Genomic DNA, 15939 nt, shown 5'->3' on the forward strand with positions numbered 1-15939 from the left:
GTTTAAAATGCAGGTTTCTGAACCCTTTTCCCAGAGATTCTGATTGATGAAGTCTTAGATGGGGCCAATGAATCAGCATTTTAATCTACTGATACATGCTAGATGATTCTGAAGCAGGCTGGTCTAAGAAGCTTAATTTCAGAGACACTTAACTAAGTTTCTGCCCTTGAATATAGAGTCTGCTATATTGGTCCCTTCTACAAACTCCTTTCTTGTATTCTGGAAAGAATTGTGCATTGAGCCAACAATTATGCCTAAAAATAAATTTATAGTGAAAAGGAGGAGTGTGTGGAGATAGCATTTTCCTCAGGGTCAGAAATTTTTCATGACTCTCAATTCTTACATCAGCAAGTTAGGTGGCCAGTAATATATTTTTGTCCATATCTTACCTTTCAGAAGACAGAAAAGAACCCAGACTTTCCCCCAAATTACCCTTCTATATTATTCTTAAAGAATTATCTATTTACCCCTTTAGGATTTCAGATATTTTCAGAATTGTCACTTACCCCTTTAGAAGAATATGCAGTCAGAAGATTTGGGAGAAAAATGAAACAAATTCTCTAACCTATAATTCTTGAGTCAATTCTTCACTCCAAATTTTTCCCCTCATTTAGGCATTTTCACACCCACATGCTTGAATTTGAGCCTCATGTCACTACCACTAACCAACCTCAAGCCAGAGGCTAAGAGAGAAGAATAGAGCTTTCTTCACTGAGCAAGGCTGAGTAATGCTGTGGTTTCACCTTCCCTGGGGCTCAGTGTGCCACTGTAGCCCAGCCAACCCTGGCCTCTTCTGGAAGCGGTCTAGGCCCAGCCTTCTGCGTACATGACTTCAGTGCACTATTCTTGCCAGACCCTGAAACTTTTGTCTATGAGGCTTTTAAACTACACAGGCATCCTTCCTTCCTGGCTTCTCTGGTTTGGTAGGTCTTCCTTTCCATAACACAGTCATGTGTCAAGTATAACTTGCTAGAGCCTGACTCTGTACTGGAAAAGGAGGACATGGTCTCTGCACACCAGCAGTTCATCACCTAGCCAGGAAATCAGAAAAATAAATGGCTAGAATGCACTGTGACTTGAGCCGAAACTGAGGATGGACCAAGTGTACTGAAGTGCTCTCCCATACCAACCTGTGATTGACAGTGTCCTTGGAGCCTTCGAGGCTCCTGGATGCAAGTACCACAGTCAACTAAACTCTCTTTCCTCACGACTGAGATTCTAGATCACTAGTGCATTCCCAAAGTCTCACCTAATGGCAGCATCTTCTAAGCTCTTCCTTTACTGTTATTAACAAAACGTAAAAAAACACTTCCATCTTCCCTCAATAGGAGATGATTTTTTCAAATCCCATAGTACTTTTTTTTTTTTTTTTTGCAGTACGCGGGCCTCTCACTGTTGTGGCCTCTCCCGTTGCGGAGCACAGGCTCCGGACGCGCAGGCTCAGTGGCTCACGGGCCCATGGCTCACGGGCCCAGCCGCTCCGCAGCATGTGGGATCCTCCCGGACCGGGGCACGAACCCGTGTCCCCTGCATCGGCAGGCGGACTCTCAACCACTGCGCCACCAGGGAAGCCCAGAAATCCCATAATACTTTACCTCAACATTCCTGTGGTACTTACCAAAGTTTACCTTGCAATATGCCTATTTAAATACATGTTTTCTCTCCCTTCCAGATTAGAGATTCCCTGAGGGCATGCACTGCTCGCCTCAGTGCCTTGCACAGAGTACCATACATAACTGATGCTTAACACATATTTGAACAAATGAATCAACAACAACAAAAAACACCTGATAAAGATCCTGAACCTGAGGTATCAGAGACTGCCCTGATATGAATCACTTCCTCTTGGTTTTAGATAATGTAATCCTCCACCTCTGGTTTGGGGGGTGGAGGGGAACCAATCAACTCAAGCCCTCTAAATTCTGGAAAGATTTTAGCAGATCCAGGAGTTTTAATCTACATATAATATGTTGAAAGACAAATATCAAAAATTCCAATTATTCCATGTTTATATTTTAGTAAATACTCTGCTCACAAAAATCTGATGTGTAAATCTGAAGGCTAATTTGTGTAGTTTATTGAGAAAAAGACACAATGAAAAAAATGGCAGTAGAAACTTCTTCAAAACTGCTGAAAGTACTTTACCCTGAACTTGAAGACTAAGTAAAAATATTGGTGAAAAATACCCAATATAGAATATTTACTTAATTGTTAAGACAGCAGACAAAATAATGAAAGATTAAAAAGTTGAGCATTTGCATAGAGCTGCTCCATTAGGCTCTGTGCAAACTGCTTTCCTGTAGGTTATCTATTAATATCTATAGCCACTGGGTGACATTGGTGTTATTAACTCTATATTACAGATCAGTAACTGGGGCTCAGGGAGTCTAAGAAACTTGGACAAGATCACTTGTTTAATATGTAGAGGAGCAAGGCTACAAATCTAGTTCTATCTAACTCCAAGTCCTATCTTCTTTAATTATGCTGGTGAAGTAGCAAAGATGTAGCTGAGCCACCAAAATGAGGTATCACAGATATCTCATTTTAATACATTTTTAATGTATTATGAGTAAAATTAATAATTTATTCACTCTTCAGATGTAGTCTTTTAGTGGCTACATTATTGTTCAAAGCTCTTATGTATTATAATATGCAGGATGGGAATAGAGGTGCATAATTGTGCTAAATGGCCTTGGAAGTGCAGTATAAAACAGATTAGATTTAGGACGTGAAAATCTCCAGATAAGTTATCATCCAATTTAAAAACACTGGTTATGCTTTGGTAACCTTCTGGAAGGGGTAAACCAAGCTACTGTTAACTGTCCTCCTCATAAGAGGTTGGAGTTGACAGGATAGGAAGGGGAGGCATTTAGATTCTTTACTTAGTAACTCACTTTTTCTCTGTAACGTTTGGTTCTTTTATTTATAAAATGGGAAAAAAATAGTAGTACCCACTTGGTGCAGATGTAAAACGAGATGATGTATATAATTGCTTATCAGAATTCCTGAATAAATTATCTATTTTAACTATCGTTCTTAAAGTACCAATATTCATTCACTCAACATTCATGCAGCAAATATTTATTGAGTATTTAAGAGTGCCAGGCAGTATTATAGGCAGGATAAATACAACTGTGAATAAGACAGACAAGATTGTTGACCAATGAAAATGTAACAATTAAAGAGTAGTTGTATTGCCATTAATAGTAGCATCTACTGAGTGCACCTTGTTGCTAAGTGCCTTGCCTATCACCCACACCAGTATTATCTCCATGTATAGTTGGAGAAACTGAAGCTCAGAAATAAAAAATGACATGGCCGAGGCCAAAGAGCTTCTGACTGAGGGACCCGAGATTTACCCCAGGACTATTGGTTCGAAGTCTATGTTCTTTTCACTATATCCCATACTTTCTCCTAACCAGGTCCTTAGCTCAAGCATTTCCTGCTATTTTTCCTTGTATTTGCAGAATGAGTTTTTTTTTGGAGCATGGTGATAGTTTCAGAGAGTAATGGCTTAAATAGCTTGCTATAATTAGTTGGGGTAAAGGTAAAAATATAGTATGCATGCCATCTCTCTCTCTCTCTCTCTCTCTCTCTCTCTCTCTCTCATTTCTTCATTAGTTCACCTATTCAATGAATATTTCATTACTATATTTCATCTTCCAGGCTCTATTCTAGGCTCTAGGGATATAATGTTGAACAAGTCAGACATAGCCCCTACCCTTATGAAACTTACATTTTAGTGGGAACAGTAGACAAAAGAGTAAAGAAACAAAGACATAAAATAATTAAAAATTTATAAGTCTTGTAAAGGACACAAACACTGAGCTGATTTCTAGTATAGCGAGACCGGGTTACCTACCTGAGATAGGATGGTCAGAAGAGCCACAGTGAGTAGGTGATATCGAAGTCCGGGCCTGCTATTGAGAAGGCAATAGCCAGGGGAAGGGTGGAAGACAATGAGCTTTGTTATAGGATGCAGAAATGCCATGTTCCAAGGACACAATAAGACTTTGGATTCCAGGAACCAAAAGAAGATGACCAGTATGACCATAAGTGCCAGTGTAGTATCCCAAGGGACCTTTCTTGGTCTCAGTGGATTTATATGCCCAAGTTTATCACTTTCTTCTTTTAAGCTCATCTCCCTGTCCTAGGGATTGACCATCCCACTTTTTTCAGATGCTGGCTCTCATTCTTCCACCTGAGGGTCTCTTGTCTCAATTCTTCTGTGGAATGGAGTGTAGAATTTCAACTTTCAGTTGTCTTTCATTCCCAGATATGTTAGTCAGGATCCCAGCAGAAAATAGAATTCCTCTTAGGTGTTTAATTAAAGTGATTTTAATGAAAGGATTATTTACAGAATAGACATAGTTAAGAAATTCAACAAGCAATATTGGGAAATAATTCCATCCCTAGACCTATAGGAGGGGAAATAGTGCTATGGGAGCCTAAGAGAACTGGAGCCATAGAGGAGAGGCTGTCTCACTGGAGCTGTAATCAAAAGAGGAAGGAAGCTGTAAGCATAGCACTAAAGGGAGGTAATAAGAAATAGCCTCTTCTTGATTTCCTCCTGGTACCTCCCATTAATTGAACCCAGCTGGAAGACAAAAGGCCAAGTGCATTCAGTTGATACAGTCCACAGAGGTCAGTCTTTCTAGGGCCCACAGCAGGGCCGAGAAGAGTACAACTAGTTCTGAAGAGATTTAATCCAAACTCAAAAGATAACCAAACTATATAAGTGAAGAATAGCCAGCATAGCACACCCATGGCAGTAGCACCAAAACTGCAGGACCAGAGGAGTGGGGAAAAAATGTCCTGGTCACTCTCCTTCCAATTTGCTCCCAGTACCTCCAATTGGCTAAACTCAATTTTCTTTTTTTATTGCTACTAACTACCTGATCAATTAGGAGGTCAGCATAGTTAATGGATGGGAAACTCCAAAGTTCTAAGAAGATGCAACCATCTTCTCAGGATTTGGGGGCTGACCATGTGCTCTTTCTTGAAACCCTTTTCTGCCAGTTTCCTCTGACATCTGACTTTCCTGATTTAACTTCTGTGTGGTAGCAGGTATAAATTTTACACACCATACGGTTAATCAGATAAAGAAGATATTTTATTTCATTCCAAATGAACCTAGTGACTTTCATGTCCATTAATGCTGAAAAACTTAAATTTATCAAATCAGTATCCCTAAGGCTTTTTTGTATTAAAGCACACACGTCTTCGATTCTTGCCTCCTGCGTTCTCTTTTCCTTCCCTAAGCTCTGAGGGGCCTACCTTTGCTTCTCACATGGGAGAGACTGTCTCTGCTGGAAGTGGCTCCTGTTCTCTTGCTCTGCAAATGGTGGCTGCTCCTGGCAGCTCGGTGGTCCGCCTCTGCTGACTCACTCCTATCTCACGAAGATTGGCACTGTGACCCTTTCAGTCTTAGTCACATCCTTAGTTTATTCACGGCTTTCCCTGACCACCCTGCAGCTTCTGCTGAAGGCTCTCCTATCCTCATTTTATTCTTTAGTAACTGGCCATTTTGACTCATTATCTTTTGTGATGATCACTTGCAAGAAGACGATTTCTCAATTAGCTTCACTGGACATACGACACGTTTTGGGATTGCTTATGTATCTCAAGGGAATCTAAAAAGGTTGGGAAGTGAGTGGAGAGAGGTGGGGGGAGGCTATGTCAGTCCACGTTCTGCCTAGACTTGTGAGTAAACATTTCCACTTTCCTCTGGCTACTCCAGTTGACCAAAGACCCTCTGGAAATCTATCTCCTTCCAGAACTTGACAAAGGAGTGCAGAGCTCCTTGTTTTTCAATCCCAAAACCCATCTGGGCATCTCTATCTCCCACTCAGATTTGGACCCTGAGATGACAACTCTCACTAGCATCCGAACTCCCTTGATATTTTTTCCTATTCCTCTCCTGGCTTCAGAAAGGATTCCCAATTCTCTCTCTATGGTACACAATTTGCTCTTGAATGATCATAAATTCTTACAGATTCTATAGTCTAAAGAAGAGCCTGAGTCCACCAGACTCTTAGGTGTGTGTCACGGGGGGAGTGGGCAGAGGATGGGGTTTACCAAAAAAAACAAAAAAAGCTTTCTTTTTCAAAGTTAGTGTCTCTATCACTGACTTTCAAGGGCCTCTTTTGGAACTCAAAAGAATAATCTTTATTTTCTTGCTGAAATTCCCCTCTCCCCACATTATTCTTTGTTTCCTTAACACATTAAGCCTCAGCCTCAGGGTTTATAGTCAAGTATGCATAAAAAGGAATTGGCAAGAAGGAAGAATACAATACATTGAGTAATGTTTCAAAATCTTATTGTTAGATTGTCTGGTCCGCTTCTTTCCTGGTTTCTCTTCATTCTCCCACACTGTCAACAATGGTATTAATCAAGACATTGTCAATGAATAGCTTCTGTTCTTCCTATATATTTGTTTTCAATGCCTAAACAGTTTTGTGCCTGTAGTTCTTCACTTCTTTCAGATCATGTATCCTTTTAAGATTCACTGAAGCTAGGGTATTTTCTTCCCAGAAAAATACACTTAAGCATATACACATTGTCTTAGTCATTCAGGCTGCTATAATTTAAAAAAAAAATAGACTAGGTGACTTGAACAACAAACATTTGTTTCTCACAGCTCTGGAGACTAGGAAGTCAAAGATCACAGTGTTGGCAAATTCTGTCTGATGGGGACCTGCTTTGTGGTTCATATACTACTAATCTTCTCACTGTGTCCTCACATGGCAGAAGGGGCAAGGCAGTGCTTTAGGGCCTCTTTTATAAGGGCACTAATTCCATCTGCGAGGGCTCCACCCTTAAGACCTAATCACCTCCAAAAGCCCCACCCCTTAATATAATCGCATTGCGGGGGTGGTTAGGATTTTAACATGTGAATTTGGGGAGGACACAAACATTCAGTCCAGATTGGGATTGACATATATACACTAATATGTATAAAATGGATAACCAATAAGAACCTGCTGTATAAAAAAATAAATAAAATAAAATTCAAAAATTCAAAAAAAAATCACAGCATATATAATTTTTAAAAAATTATTTTAAGAGGTTCATGGAGTTTCTTAAGCCTATTAATGAAACCATGAGGGATACAATTACCTGAGTTAAGACAACTTGTCTGCCTTTTTCATTGTTATAATTCCAAGGCCTGAAAGAGTTCCTGCCACATAAAAGGTACTCAGAATTGATTATTCAGTTAAACAAATGAAAAAAAATTAATATCTCCACCTCTCTCCTGAATTCTAGCTCATTTTACCAACTGCCATTCAGATGTCATATTAGAACCTTAAACTCAATATCTCCAAACCAAACCATTATCCTTTACTTTTGTTCCCTATTTAAATCAATAAATATATTCCTCGAAGTCACTCTGACTCTACCTTCAGCATCTTTGACTCTTACTTTTCTCCCTTTACATTCAATTGGCTTCCAAGGCCTGTTGATTCTATCTCCACAATATTTCTAATTTCCCACAATCTACTGACATTATATGAAGAAGGTACTTCGGGGGTGTCTATCCAGCTCCAAATGACCCATAACCTTTAATATCTCACTCACAGGATGGGTTTCAGGAGGCTATGTTTATCTCCTACCCTCATGTCCATAGCTGGTTGGACACCTGATGAAAGCTGGGCCATTCTCATTCTGTCCTTCAGGAATTTGGAATTAGGACTGAGAAGTTCCAATTCACTTTAGATTAATTCCTCAAATAGAGGATATGTAAAAACTAGAGAGTTCTGATACAGGACATCTACCTTCAACCAAGTGGAGTGAACAGCAGAAAAAGAAGATATGCTGAGAGAAAAGAATTCATTCTGAGAGCAGCAGGATCCAGCAACTCAGAATCCAGAGCCATATCCACGGTTCCTGACTTCCCAGCACCAGGACTTTCAAGGTGCTGACTTTCAAGCACCTTTCTATTCCTGAAGTCTGGCTGTATTCCTTATCCTGGGTCCTGTAGTGCACCCTTTTTTATTCTTATATCCTTTTAAGAAATTTTCTTGATTTCTTTGTTCGCTTTCTCTAGCTTGTGGTTTTCTCTTATTTGTGGGGTTGTGTGTTAAAGTGGAATTTCTCCTGTCTCAGCTTCTGCTAAGGCAAGATAATAGATGCTATATCTCATTGACAGTTGAGAGGTGGAACAATCATGGCTGTAAATATTGATGCAACTTTTGAACTACCTCACTCATGTGAGGCTACAAAAGAGCCGAAAGAGTGGAGAGAAAACAATTTGTGAGAAGTTTTCTTTGTAGGGACTCCAACCTCCTAGCATTGGGGCTCTAAATTTCTAACAATCCTCAATGGGACCTGGCTGTGTGATCCTTTAAAAAGGGATCCTGTCCATGAGAGAATGCCTACAGGGTATCGTAATACACTGAGGGAAGATAGAGAGCATCCAGAAAGAGAAAAGGCACTGCAGTGTCAAGAGCATACCAGTTCAGTTGCAGCTCAAGCACAAACTTTGTGCTTAAAAACTCTGGCAATTACTGGTTTCTGTGTTCTGCTTATTCTACCCTATCTTTCCAACTTAACACAATAGGCTTGGATATGAAGATAGCTTACCCTGCCAATGGGTGGGCTCTCACCATCTGGCTAAGACGTCTTCATGGGAGGTACATGAGAAAGATAGGTGTGACACCCCAGTCTTATCTCCTGTTTAAAGCAACCCCTAGCCAGAACTTTACATGGTCACACCTATCCTGGGAAATACTGACTTTAGCTGGGCTGCTATTTGATCAGCTAATACTCCAGAGTTCTCTTGCTAATAAGAGAAGGGGAGAAAAAATACTGAGGGCAACTGGTCATCTCATCCACAATTCTCTTGCTAATTCAATTGACCCTACATACTACTGGCTGATTATTCTTGCTAAAGTATAATCTGATCATTTCACTTATCTTCTCAAAAAGCTTCAATGATCTTGAATTCCCTACTGAATAAAGTTCAAAGTCAGTTTCCCTTAAAAATAATTATTGGTGTTTTATTAAACAAATATACTATAGACTTAATTATCCATTTTTCTATTCTTGAACATTTATATATTTTCCTTTCTTTTGCTTTTATGAGCAACGTTGCCTTAATATTCTTGTAGTTAACATCATTGTGTTAGTCACTTCTAAAAAGATATTTTTAAAAGTTTTACTCATAGTCCCATATGTCATTTAACATATAGCACAGGATACATGGTTATTAAATACTTGCTCAATGAGTAACAAATAGACTAAATCTGCCATGAAAATGTGAGCCATGAGCTGCAGAATCTCAGGTTCACAAATTAAGTTCAAATAATTAAGCAAGTTCTAACATAAAGCATCAAAACGGAAATAAAAAAAGAAAGAGAAGAAAGAACATTAAAGAGCTTGGGAATTTTAAATAATTGTGTTAGTTCAGGTAATGCCAGCTGCTATAACAAATAAACCCCCAAATATCAATGATTTAACATAAAATAAAACTTTATTTATTACTCGAGTAATAGTTTAATACTGATCCTCATGTTTAGGGAAAGAGAGAGGAAGGAGATGGTGATAGTTTTCCAGGAGCCAGGCTGACAGAAGCTCTGCTGCCTTTAACAAAGTAACTTCCAAGGTCATCCCCGGGTGCTAACGTCTAGTAGGAATAGAGGGAAAGGAATAGAGGGAAAGAGGAATGGCAAGGGGGGCATACCTGCTTCTTCACAACCTTGGCCTGGAATTAATGAGTTACATGGTTCTATTTAGAAAAAAGGGGGGCTAGAAAATCAAAAAAAAAAGTCTTAAAATCTGAATAGATCACATATATGTGGAGAGAAGGGGAATGGCAAGGGGTGGTCTCTCTCATTTTAATTCTCTTCATTTCCTTTAAAATTTAGTAAGAATCTCATGGTAGCCTCTCTCTTTTCCTTAATGCTAAGATGGGAAATAAATGCAAGAGAAGATGACTTCTGAACTTAAGTTTTCTGAATGAGAGGGTCATCATTGTAAGGGGAAAAGAGTCTGGGCTTAAGATTTGTGCTTAAGTCCTGGCTAGCCCACTGCTAAATATGGGGTTTTGGTACAAATGATTTAACTTCTCTCAGCCTCAATTTGCTCATCTGTAAAATAGGGAGGAGCATTTGGCTGGTGTGAGACAATAAATATAAAATGCTTGGTTTCAGCCTCTTTTGCCTTTTAAGAACTGGATCCCACCCAGACTGGATGTGCTAAGTGATCTTACACAATGTTGGAGAATTTATTTTCCTATTCACCCTCTCATATTTATTCTATACTGGCTCCTTGTTCTAGTCTTTCTCCTCCCTTGGTAATGGAACTAGTCATTCATTCTGCTCTTTTCATCATATCCCTTTAGTTCAATGCCAAGTCTAACTTTTCTCTGCTAACAAAACCTTGGCTCAGTGTCTGTGTTTGTTTTTATCTCTATTTTAGCCAAATTCACTCATAATCTCCTCTGACTAATTCTCCTCTCAACTTAATCTGGACCCTGGAATTCCCTTTCTTATAGACTCCCTTCTTGAATTTCCCTGTTGGTTTTATAAAGAAAATCAATATATATAATATATTAAATCCCAAAGCCGATGAAACTATTGTCCGGCTCTCTGTCCTTATCTCATTCTGAGCCTTCTCTTATAGTCTACAGAGAATCACTTACTAGACTGCATACATCATACTCTCATAGTCTGCTAAGGATGTCATGTGGGGAGTTCACTGAAAGCCGTTCTTGCATGTCACTCCGAAAAATGCAATTCTTACTCAGATCATCCTGTTGTAATCTTGGCCTCAAAGAAGGCTGATGTAATAACTTTCACATCATCTTTTCTGATTGCTTTAGACTGATAAGACAGGTAGACACAGGTGTTGCTGACATGGGCACAGGGACAAGTCCCAGCCTTCAGCCAGTGTTTCCCTCCTCTCTTTCCCTTTCTTTACGAGCTGCAGAGGGTAGAGAATAAACCTCAGAATGTGAACTGCAATAACTAGTTTCCTGGACGTGGCCGAGCATTCCTCACTTTCATCTCCTGGCATCCTTATCTCAAACCATTACATGTTTCCAATGAGAATGGCATGTTCCACCTGGAACTTCAAACTGGATAGGAAAATGAGGTCACTTCAGGTAAAAATGAGTACAGCAGACACTTGCTGTTACTTCTTAGCCAACAATCAAAACCCCCATTTCATTTTGGAATCTTCTGCCCCCGAATGTATGTGCTTTGGTGAGAAGGAGGCCTAGATGTTTCTTTTCTAAACAAACACCTGGTGGCTTGAGCATCCGACCGAGGCTTGACTGATCAGATGCTCCCACCTGGGACTTGAGGAATGACACAAAGACTTTAAGATATTCACTAAGGTTGTGATCAGTAACATTAATTGAACAGCAGTGGCAACAACTGCTGCTGCTACAAGGGTGCAGAGGCCACAGTGTCAATGCCAGCACCCTAATAGGTCTCTTTGTTTGGCTTGACAATTACTATCTCAGTTAATGTTTTCTGAAACAGATTCTCCAGCTTTCCCATCCATTCAGTAAGCTACCTGATAGCCTTCCAGTAAATCTCTTTACTGTATGCACTAACTGAAGCAAGTTTTTGTATTTACAACCAAGAACTCTAACTGGCACAGTATATGATGTTTAGCTTTGGAGATCTCATGATACAGCAAAAAAAGGCACTGATTTCTAGTTATATAATCTGAGCTTTCATCCAGGCTCTGCCACTTAACTAGCTATGTATTTTAGGGCAAGTCACTTAATGTGCCTCCATTTTTCATCGATAAAATGGAAATAATCAAGCCTTTTCTAAATGTCCCCTCCAGTAGATCTTCTTTAATGTCCCTTCTCCTTGACTCATGTGTGAATTCTATGAAAAAGATCCTACTGTGAGCAGTGTTCACAGATTCAGCTCCAAAATGCACCACTTCTTGAGGATGTGGAGAAAGGGGAACCCTCATACACTACTGATTGGAATGTAAATGGGTGCAGCCCCTGTGGAAAACAGTATGGAGGTTTCTCAAAAAACTAAAAATAGAACTACCATATGACCCAGCAATCCCACTACTGGGTATATACCCTGAAAAAACCATAATTCCAAAAGAGTCATGTACCACAATGTTCATTGCAGCACTATTTACAGTAGCCAGGACATGGAAGAAACCTAAGTGTGTGGTACATATATACAATGGAATATTACTCAGCCATAAAAAGAAACAAAATTGAGTTATCTGTAGTGAGGTGGATAGACCTAGAGTCTGTCATACAGAGTGAAGTTGGAAAGAGAAAAACAAACACCGTATGCTAACACATACATATGGAATCTAAAAAAAAAAAAACATGGTTCTGAAGAACCTAGGGGCAGGACAGGAATACAGATGCAGATGTAGAGAATGGACCTGAGGAGATGGGGAGGTGGAAGGGTAAGCTGGGATGAAGTGAGAGAGTGTCATGGACATATATACACTACCAAATGTAAAATAGATAGCTAGTGGGAAGCAGTCACATAGCACAGGGAGATCAGCTCAGGGCTTTGTGACCACCTAGAGGGGTGGGATAGGGAGGGTGGGAGGGAGATGCAAGAGGGAGGCGATATGGGGATATATGTATATGTACAGCTGATTCACTTTGCTATAGAGCAGTAACTAACACAACAATGTAAAGCAATTATACTCCAATAAAGATGTCAAAAAAAAAAAAAAAAAACAACTAAAAATAGAACTACCATATGACCCAGCAATTCTACCCCTGGGTATATATCCAAAAAAAGCAAAAATGCTAATTCAAAAGGATACATGCACCTCAATGTTCACAGCAGCATTATTTACAATTGCCAAGATTTGGAAGGAACCTAAGTGTCCATCAACAGATGAATGGATAAAGAAGATGTGGTATATATATACTGGAATACTACTCAGCCATAAAAAAGAATGAAATTTTGCCATTTACAGCAACATGGATGGACTTGGAGGGCATTATGCTAAGTGAAATAACTCAGACAGAGAAAGACAAACACTGTATGATATCACTTACATGTGGAATCTAAAAAATACAATGAACTGGGCTTCCCAGGTGGCGCAGTGGTTGAGAGTCCGCCTGCCGATGCGGGGGACGCGGGTTCGTGCCCCGGTTTGGGAGGATCCCACATGCCGCGGAGCGGCCGGGCCCTGGGCCCGGCTGAGCCTGCGTGTCCGGAGCCTGTGCTCCGCAACGGGAAAGGCCACAACAGTGAGAGGCCCGCAAAAAAAAAAAAAAAAAAAAAAAAAAAAAAAAAAAAAAATACAATGAACTAGTGAATATAACAAAAAAGCAGATTCACAGATACAGAGATCAAACTAGTGGTTACCAGTGGGGGGTAAGGGTGAGGCACATGGGGGTGTGGGAGGTAGAAACTACTGGGTGTAAGATAGGCTACAAGGATGTATTGTACAACACCAGGAATATAGCCAATATTTTGTAATAACTTAGGAAAAAATGAAAAAAGAAAAGTACCACTTTTCCCTCTCAAAACTGGTATTCTTTCACGTGATATTTGGTAATTAATTGCACTCCCTCTTCCCTGAGCTTTCTCTCCAGTACCTTCCATCCCTAATGTCCAGTTGTTTGCTTCTGCTCCTTATGCTATGACTTGGACTTCCAAGTGTGACACATACTCTCAGAGAAAAATACTCCCAAGCATGGAGTTACCAGCAGTAAATGACCACTTAGCTTGGAAAACCATGGGATTCCCCCATTTCCATGATGAGCATCCTCAAACTTCTACCTGACAGGTAGAGTATAAGGTCAGTCAAGATAATTCAAGTGAAAGAGCCTACTGCTCTGCAAAATACTATGTGGTAACTATTGCTCAGCAATGAGTCCTCAAAGCACTTCAACTTAGTGAAGTATCCTCCACACTGAATGTGGATTGATCCTGTGTAACCAATAGAATGTGACAGAAATGATGCTGCATGAATTTTTTATTTATTTTATATTTGGCTGCGCTGGGTCTTCGTTGTTGTGCATGGGCTTTCTCTAGTTGTGGTGAGCGAGGGCTACTCTCTGTTGTGGTGCGTGGGCTTCTCATTGCGGTGGCTTCTCTTGTTGTGGAGCACGGGCTCTAGGCATGCTTCAGTAGTTGCGGTGGGCGGGCTTAGTTGCCCCGCGGCATGTGGGATCTTCCAGGACCAGGGATCGAACCCCTGTTGCCTGCATTGGCAGGTGGATTCTTAAGCACTGCGCCACCAGGATAGTCCCTGCTGCATAAATTTTGAGGCTAGGTCATAAGAAGCCTTAAGGCATCCACTGTGTACTCATGAAATGCTTGCTTAGGGGAAGCCAGTCACCATGAAAGAAGTCTGACTACCCTGGGACTGTCATACTGTAAAGAAGCCCACATGGAGGGAGGAAAGGGGGGAAGGAGAGAGGGAGGGAGGGGGAGGGATGGGGAGAGAGAGAGAGAGAGAGAGAGAGAGAGAGAGAGAGAGAGAGAGAGAGAGAGAGACTGAGAGATTGATATATAGCCAATTCCCATTTGTTCCTGCTATCTCAGCCCAGGAGCCAGACGTGTGAGTAAAGGAGGTACCTTGCGCCTTGTACATTTGGCCCAAGCAGACAGCATGTGGAGAAGAATCGAGGAACCCAGATTACAGCATAAACCAAGGCCCTGGACATAATAGCCCTAGTGGAGCCATTCCAGCCTCTCAATTCATGGTAAATGAAAGAGAGCCCACTTTCAAAGATCCAGCGACATGCCTACAGAATGGCTAGCAGTCACATGGCTCATGTGCCACCACCCCCACTGAAGGCTTTGCTAATAGATGGCAGCACTTTGTTCCACTGACAGCACCCTTGATGTCCTGTCATTGCAAGGGTCTATGCAGCCAATGCTGTGGGCACATGTGATGGAGCTTATTTACCATCCCTGTCTCAAACATTTACTTTCTCTCCTTGTTCTTTGAAAGGCTTCTGAATCAAAAGTGAATAAAAATCATTACTACTATATATTCAAGATTAGGCTTGAGGGGTTTCTTGGTGGACATAATTTTACATCAATCTTTTATTTTAAAAAGATGCAATAAATTGAGAATCTTTCAAAAAATTCAAACAAACGTGTTGATTGAATAAAAAGGCATCTTCTAAAAATGTGTGGAATATGAAGCCTATATAATATACATACATATAATGATAAAATATAAACTAGTATGGTGGGATTACAAACTATTAAAAGTTTCCGTATTATGCTTTTCCTTTTTTTCCCAATTTTCTACGAAGTGCACATTTATCTTTTGTAATTAAGAAATAAAATGCAAGTTAATCGTGAACACCTAACCTACCTAAAATATCTAACAATAGGTACAAAATGGGCCCTGATCAACCTGGTGCATACTTGGTATGTACTATAACCTTGATCATATCAATTACTACCCCTAAGATGGCCAAAGACAAGTTATTTTCTATATAATGCCTTTGCTGGTGCCTCTAAGAAATCAGGCACTTAAGGAATTAATGAATTAAATTGTACATTTACTCTAAGGGAACATCAACTCCTCAATTTATGGAATTTGGAGGGTCCTCTGATGTCCTCTTTCTTTACCAGTGTCAGCCAGGGTCCCGGAAATAGAAACTAGACCAATAAAATATTATTAATCAGGTGTTGAAAACTGAAAAGACCAAAAGGGAACACTGGGGTATTTCAAAGGTAGTGATTGTAGGAAGCAGCTTCCACCACTAAGGCTGGGGAACAGGCTGGGATTATAAAACGTTAGCAGCTTAGAGGAAGAGCCCTTTAAGCCCCAAACCTCTGATGAGAAGGTATTGAGTGTGTCTGGTGCTGGTACCTCCGAGCGGGTGAAAGCTGGGTCTGGCAAGATGAGAAAACTGCAAACTGGAATTCAACTTCTATGGAATTGGCTGCTGCTGCTAGGTAAAGAATCAGTTCTGACAGGCAGCAAACACACAGGAAGGAACAAGTCCCTTCCTCCCCC

Source organism: Leucopleurus acutus (assembly GCF_964270905.1).
Source record: "Leucopleurus acutus genome assembly, chromosome: 7".
NCBI lineage: Eukaryota > Metazoa > Chordata > Mammalia > Artiodactyla > Delphinidae > Leucopleurus > Leucopleurus acutus.